Below are 8,881 nucleotides of genomic sequence, written 5' to 3' on the forward strand. Positions count from 1 at the left end.
TCTCTGACTTCTCCATTCCTTTCGTCCTATTTTATAAATAACCAAATAAAGACCCCCTCTTTGACTGTTGAAGTAGAAATTAGATGAAGGTAGAAGCAATCAATGATATAACAAATCAAAGACCCAATAGAAATAAAGAAAAAGAGATGAAGAATAAGGAAAGAATAGACAGAGAAAGTGGTTAGTTATGGGGTAAAACTCACTAGCAATATTTACATCGGAGCAATGCAACAATCAATTGAAAGGCAAAAGAAAGACAGTGGAACCAAAGAAAATAGATAAAGTTTTTCTCCATTCCTTCTTCCCAAAAACAGGACCTCTTCACCCCCCCGCTTCCGCGTCCCAAACAACATCTCTTTTCAGTCTTCTCTCTCTTATTTTATTGATTCAGAACTTAGGCTTAAAGCATTATTCTTTCTGGAGTTTTCTAAATTTTTGGGTAAATTTTCTTTGAATTGGTGTCCAGTTGATTACTTGATTCTAGTAACTAGGTTTCAATTGTTTCTAAAGTGGATGGATGAAGTAATTCTGTTAAGATTTTACGAATTATGAGTTTAAAAAAATTGGTTAATGAATGGATTTAATCTGCTGGAAAAATTTGTATTGCTAGGGTAAATCATACAAAGGTTAGACAGCAACGAGCGACGGCGATTATAATAGCGTTGATGGAAGAAGGTGTTGGAATTTTGGGGCCCACTTCAAATTAATTCTAAAAAATAAAAGCCTGATTTACTTGATGGGTAGGCTACGTGCATTTCAGACTGCTGTCATGCAAGATGGCCTGACTAGACTGGGTATTTATTTGATACATTTGATAGCCACTTGAAGTGTCAAAATGGGAAAGAGGTCAGTTAAAGTGTTTGTGTGATCGTTGAGGACAACTTAAAGGGCTGTTTATATATTTCGCCTTTATAATATAACATAGCTAGATAAAACTCTCTATAATTTTTACGAAAAGATGTCCTTAATAGATGATACATAGAGTAGGGAGAGCCAAAAAAGACGAAAAGAGCTTTCCAAAAGCAAGATGAATTAGAAGAAGCTCAGTTCAATCCATGATTGAACAAAAGGCCCAAATCCCAAAGATTGGAGGACAAGAAAAGAAAAGCCCTTCAGAAGAGTATAGTAAGGGAATTTTCATATATACCCACTTTTGGGGTCACCATTGAAGTTATATATGTATTGTACAAAATTTTGTAAAGTGTACCCCCTGGATCTAAATCTCTTCAATGCAACTACAGAAATCAAATCTGAAGTTCTTCTATTTTTTAAATGCAACCTCAAAAATTCGAATATGAACTAGTTCAATCTCTTCAATGCAACTTCAGAAATCAAATCTGAAGTTCTTCTATATTTCAAATGCAACTTCCGAAATTCGAATCTTAAGTAGTTCACTCTATTGAATACAACTTAAGCTTTCAAATCTTAAATTCTGAAACAAAAACTTATTTTTCGGATTTCAACAATGCAATACACGATTCAATGGCCAATCTACTCCAAATGAGCTAAAATTTAAAACATACTTTCAAATATTATAAAGAACAAATTTCAATCATCAAATTATCAAAACAACAATAAACTTAACAAACTTATTTTGCAACTAAGAAGAAGAAGAAGAAACTCTAAGCACAAAGAAGAAGAAAACAATAGTAAAGAAGAAGAAGAAAAATGTATGTATCTGAAGTTATCAAAAAATTGGGTATCAGTTATAATTTATTTTTAAAAAAGGTACAAATTCAACGGGTGGCACAAAATTGAGTGTCACATGAAAATTTTAGGGGAACTTTCAGAAATGACAATTGTTTGGAGGCTTATTGTCAAACGTAGCTATAATTTAGCTAATTATATTCTTTAGCTACTAATTGCTTGCCATGGAATGTATGTCGTTGTATGCAATTCAGTTGTATATACTGTATTTAATTCGGATATATTCATTCTTATCTATTCTACATTGTATTCAATTTTACTGTATTGAATCCAGTTGTATTCAAATAATAAAAAATTAAAAAATATGGTGTATACCGCTGTATTCAATTTGGCTATATACACTATATTCAATTCAGCTATATTCATTCTTAACAATTTTACATTATCTTCGATTTTACTGTATTCAATTCGACTATATTTAAACAATAAAAAATCACTAATACAGTAATATTCTGTTGTACTCAATTCACTGTACTCATTCATAGTTATTTTTATACTATATTCAATTTACTATATATAATTCATTTGTATTCAAACAATAAAAATAATAAAATACAAGAATTTGCCACAAACAATAACCTTCTGAATACATAAATACAAGCAAAAATACAAAAATGTAAACTGTATTAGCATTAAAAAATTACAAGATACACTCAAATTTGAGTGTATTTCTACAAAATACAATATATGTCACGACCCAAAATCCAACTAGTCGTGATGACACCTAACCCAACCCGCTAGGTAAGCCAATTAACAACTATCTAATTCCTATGAAATTTAATAAGACAATTAAGTAAAAGAAAATATCTGCATCTTATACATTCCCCAATGACTGGTAGTGCAAATCATGAGCATCTAAGATTTATAATTTATAAAGCTGGTATGAAATAAAGTACATCATCTGTTTGAAATAAACATGAACATATCTTTCATAAGTCTGGAGCTACCATGAACAAGAGGAAGTTATAACCGGAACGCAGGTACATCTTCAAATCCAGTTCCTGTTGAACACAGCAACATCAACATCCAACATCTACACACAAGGTGCAGAAGTGTAGTATGAGTACAATCGACCCCATGTACTCAATAAGTAACAAATCTAACCTTAGGTTGAAAGTAGCGACGAGCTGAAACAGAGGTTGGAGTCCAACACCAATAGCCAACAACAGTTTATAACAACATAACAATAATGGTACAAGAAACACACTCAGATATAAGATGCTCAACTCATTCCAGTTCTCGAAAAATGGGCATGCTTTTCAAGTATATTAGTGCAAATCCAAATTCTTTTACCGAAATCACCAAAATATAAATAGGTTTGTAAAACTATGATTTTTTCCCAAAACTTTTCAACAATAATTAAGATGTTTCATTTTTTCGGATAGCATGAGGAAAGTACATCTCTATGCCTACATGTCACTATGCAGGTGAAATCATTAATATCACCAGAACCAGGTAGCAGAAAGAAATGCATCTCTATGCATATATCTCAAATACGCATGTCAAATGCAATGTATCTCAGTGATGAACTCATGTACTCATACTCTCAGAGTACTCAATCTTACTGCCTCACACTTTTCACTCATTATGCTCAATCACTCGACATGCTCAGTCACTCAGTACTGTATATGGCCAATCCGGCCCAGGGAAGATCCATCCCAAATATATATATATCAACTGACAGTCAGTTACTCAGTACTGTATAAGGCCAATCCATCCCAGGGGAAGATCCATCCCCAAATATAAATGATTCGGGCAAGATCCATGCCCAGGGAAGATCCATCCCTCAATATAAATCAACTGCGCTAAGCCCAAGCGCTATAGTAAACCAGATCCAAGTATAAATCAATAAAACATATTGCAGCGTGCAACCCGATCCCATAAATATCACTCACAAATAGGCCCCCGGCCTCACTCACGCATCAAATTCTCCAGTCTCTCGGGCTCACAATGTCATAAAACTAGCCCAAAAATGATGATATGATGCATCAATAAATAGCAACAGAGACTGAGATATGATATGCAATGAATAAATATGATTGAGTACGTTACTTTAATATAAACATATAATTCAACAGTAGAAATGACCTCAACGGGTCCCAATAATACCAACATATGCCTAAACATGATTTCTAGCTTGAATTATAGCTCAAGTATTCTAACACATATAGTACAATGAAAATATCCAGAGAAGATAGCTACACAGTTCCATGGAATCGACTAAATCATAATTCACACGGCACACGCCCATACGCCCGTCACCTAGATTGCGCGCCTCTTCAACATCAATCACATAACACGTAATTCGGGATTTCATACCCTCAGAACCAAGTTTATAAGTATTACTTACCTCGAACAAGCCAAATACAATACCGAGCAAGCCAAACGATGCTCCAAAATGCCATTTCGTACGTACCGACCTCCGAACGGCTCGAAACTAGCCAAAAGCAACTCAAATACATCAAATAATGCCAAAGGAAATAAATTCAATCGATAAAGGCCGAATCTTTAATCAAAGCCCAAAAATTATCCCAAATGTCTAACCCCGAGCCCGTATCTCAGAACCTGATAAAACTCACAAAATCCAACAACCTATTCAATTACGAGTCCAACCATACTAGTTTCACTCAAATCTGACTTCGAATCGATGTTCAAAACCCAAGAATTCGCTCTATGAAACTTTAGTAAACCCCCCCTCCCCCCTAATTTCTCTTTAAATTTCATCAACCAATTGCCAAAAATGAAGATAGATTCATAAAATAAAATCAAAACCAAGTATAGAACACTTACCCCAATCCTTGTAATGAAATTTGCTTCAAATATCGCCTCAATCCGAGCCCTAAATCTCAAAATATGATAAAAGAACCAAAAACTATGATTTAATACTGTTCTGCCCAGACCTTTACGCATATGCGATAAAAGAGCCGCTTCTGCGGCATCTCTTCTGCCACAAGACATCCGCTTCATCGGAAATACACTAAGCATAGACCCCTCGTATCTGCGGAACCATATTCCGCTTCTGCGACATTGCAGGTGCGAGCCATCATCCGCACCTGCGCACGACCTCGCTCCCGCGCTCCATCCCTTCGCATCCGCACATGCACCCAAATCTCGGCTTCTACGATCTTCCTCACCCAGCTCTCACCTCACTTTTGCGACTCCTTTATCGCTTCTGCGACCGTTGCACCTATGCAAAACCAGTCACAGGTGCGATCACACCAGATCCTGCCACCAGCAGCCTTAGCCAAAATTGATCCAAATGATCAGAACCTCGTCCGAAACTCTTCCAAACCACTCGGGACCCCGTCCGAATATACCAACTAGTCTAATAACATAACACGAACCTACTCGAGACCTTAAATCATGTATAATAACATTGAAACGACGAATCACACCTCGAATAAAAAATTAATGAACTTTGAACTTTGAACTTTGAACTTTGAACTTTGAACTTCCAAAACTCGCGCCGAAACATATCGAATCAACTTAGAATGAACTAAAATTTTGCACAAGTCCCAAATGACATAACAAAGCTATTCCAATTTCTGGAACCACGATCCGAATTTGATATCCAAAAAGTCATTTTTCGGTCGAACTTATGAACTTTTCAAACCTTCAAATTTTTAACTTTCGCCAATTAGCGCCGAAACCTTCTAGAAATATCCAAATGCTAATCCGGGCATACGCCCGAGTCCAAAATCATCATCCGGACCTAACAGAACCATCAAAATTCTATACCGGGGTCCAATTTATCAAAAGTCAAATTTGGTCAACTCTTCCAACTTAAAGCTTACACAATAAAATTCATTCTTCCAAATCTATTCCGAATAACCTGAAGACCAAACCGACGATTCACACAAGTCATAATACATCATACGGAGCTACTCATGTCCTCAAACCACCGAGCGAAGTACAAATACTCAAAACGACCGGTCGGGTCGTTACAATATATTTGTATTATCGTATATGACTCAATAATAAAGAAGAGAAGAAAGTTGGCCGGAGATGTCGTCTTCCGGCCAAGAAAAACACTGTATATATTGTATTAAACCTAAAAATAGAGACGAACCAAGAAAGAGAAAAAGCCATGGATTCCAAAGAAGGAGAACCCAAATACTAAAAATGGATTTATGTTTGGCCTCCATTCCCTATTCTCTCGTATCTGTCCATCTTTCTGATGGTGAAAGAAGAAATTATGACAATAATTGTAATAATATGGAAACGAAGCATGCGGCAAGGCCTCCCAATCCAAGAACCCAATCGGGAATCTTCCTTCCTCTTTTATGATAAAGAATGGAACTGCTGTCCTGTTTGAGCGGAAAAACCAAATCAAAAATAGTCTTCGTTTTGAGTAAATCGAGATTTGGATCAACGACGTTAGTGGGCCTCCGCCGGCGAACCAGATCTAGGGTTTCAGAAAGAGAGGAGAAAGAAAGAGAGCCATGAATTTTGGCATCTCCGTTAAATCCAGATTTGGTGACGCCTCCGATCTCCCTCCTCCATTGTTGGGCTCCAATAGAGCTGGATGGCGGCCAAAAAATGCAGGGAAAAGAGAGAGAGTGTTGAGGGAAAAAGGAGGGAGAGTTGAGGGAGAAGAGAGAGGGGGTTGAGGGAAAAGTTGTATATATTTACTCTTTGCTATAAAATATAAAATGTGGCTATAAATAATAGTATTTGTAAAGTGTTTTGATTCATAATAAATAGGGTGCATTACATAGCTATAGCATGTAAAAGTTCCAAAATTTTAAGAATATAGTGTGTCTTGAAGCCCAAAAGAAGAATAGCCCAAAATCTGAAGAGAATTACAGCTTTTTTATTCAAATGTACTCAAAGAAAAAGAGAGAGAAAGAGAGAAAAAAAAGAGTTGTGGGAGATTTTGAGAAATCTGTAGAAGAGTTACCGATCACTTTATTTTCTGCAGTTAAATTACCTGCATTTTCTTTCTATTTATTTAGTTGTTACATTGCTTCCTCTCGCTATTTAATTAATTACTTTGCAAAAACTACACTTAGATTAAGTTGACTGCTATCGCGATAAGTCAACTAAGTTTTACTTATCGACAATTCACACTCTTGTGCTTTCAAGAAGGTTGTGAATTTTTTCAAATATAGAATTATTTAATATTTTTGCCTCTGGCTTATTTCCCTCAGTATTACCTTCAAGCAATTTATATATTTCCTCCAAAATTAACAAATTCTTACTCCCTTTCAATCCGAATTCTCAAGTTTAATTTTACCTTCATTTTCTAATTTTCTTTTTCGTTTGAAAAACGGAAAGCTTTTTGGGAATTCTTGAACTCTCTTGCAATCTGAATTCTCAGAATTTCATAGGTGAAGAATGTTTCTTGCCATCCATTTTGCCATCTAAGTACCTAACTCACAAGCGTAAGGTTACCAGCCCATAATAAATGATGATAAATCACACATATAATACACAAGACCTAGTAAAGTTCTTAAAACTACTATAATCGGATGTTTTGCGTATTTTTTGTCTTGGCCAAAGACCAATTGATTTTCCTAAAAATCTTTTTTCTTAAAAGTTCAAGTAATTTAAGAAAAATTGCTCTTCCTTGCTCTAGACAAACCGTGATCTCTAAGTTACTATTATCAAAAACTGCCTAATGCTAGGCCTATTGTTGATTAAGAGTTGATTTCTATTAAACTCTTTACATGCCCACCCTTTGACTTGGCGGAGTCAGAATTTTTACTAAATGGATTCAAAATATAAATATGTAAAGACATGAAGAAGTCACGAAAATTTTACATATTATATATATATTTTTACCTATAATTTTTTGACGAAAGAATGTCAATGATATCTATAATTGGAGAAAGGTGGCCCGCCAACTTGGATGAATTAGTACGTAGAAAGTGTTTCTGGCCTTCTTTTGAAACCTCTAAAGCTTATTATCCAAATATGGAGAGGCAAATATAAAACAATTTACTTTGAGAAATTATGCAATCCTTTCAATGTAACACACTTTTTCAAATTGGGAAACTCATTAGTCTAACGGATAAGATTTGCCATGATTAGGCCGTAAATCTTAGTTTGTTGTAACTAATCACAAGTGCTAACGTAGATGAATGCAGAAACTCAATTAGAGTTAGCTAGCTAGACTACAAAAACCAAGGTGCTAAAGTTTAATTTCTACGTAAAATTTTGAAAATAAGAGAAATAATTGACTTAATGGCACCAAAATCATACTTAGTATTCTTTAAGTTAGGCAATAGAGATATTTCTTTTGATAAACAAAATTGTGATACTAATTATAGTAATTGGTCATTTTCGTCGTATTAAATCAATTAAATAGCCTGTTTTGATAAATGTAGGTTATGTTAGAGATGCAAGTCAATTAAGATACCCGTTCTTTTCCTTGTGCACTTTTAATTAGTTTCAAAGAAAATGTATCAATTTCCTTAAACGAAGAAGGAAAAAAGGAAAGAGAAAAGAGAGCCTGTAGCTATAAATAGCATACTTGTTAATTATAGCGATGTGGTTACCTTCCTAAGTACTTCAATTCATCGTAGTCTTTGTACATACACCAAAACAAAACAAGGACAAATTAAAAGGAAAAGTAAGTCTGGATTCCTAAATTGGAGAAAGGACAATATGTTAAACATTCAAGATCTGTTCTGCACAAGGAATTTATTTATTCAGATGTCCTAGGGTTTCTCATCCTTAAAATATAATCCCTCAGTTTCAAATTAGATGAGTTACCTTCCTTTTTAGTTTGTTTAAGAATAAATAACACATTTCTAAATTTGAAAATAATTCAACTTTAAATTATTCCTTTTACCCATTTTACCCTTAATGATAGGCTTTTATAACTATACAAATGTCATGGTCCCACAAAACTTTTACCCCTTTAAGACCACAAATTTCAATTTTTTTTTCTTTCTTCAACTCAGTGTCGAGTCAAACTAACTCATCTAAATTGAAACGGATGGAGTAATATTTATTATTTTCTAGCCCTGGTCTCTTGGACTTAGACTTCTTCTCTACTTCTCTTTCTCAATTACCTTAAAAGAAAGGACTTATAACCGCAAGTCATAGAGATTGAACGATGGTATAGTCCCTTGCTTGGGGGCATCAGTTTTTCCATGCGAATTTGTGGGTGTGAATCTTTCCGAATACCAAATAGTTAGGAAAAAACCCTTGTTTGACTCATTGAGAA

The sequence above is a fragment of the Nicotiana tomentosiformis genome, chromosome 4, assembly GCF_000390325.3.
Source record: "Nicotiana tomentosiformis chromosome 4, ASM39032v3, whole genome shotgun sequence".
In the NCBI taxonomy this organism is placed as follows: Eukaryota; Viridiplantae; Streptophyta; class Magnoliopsida; order Solanales; family Solanaceae; genus Nicotiana; species Nicotiana tomentosiformis.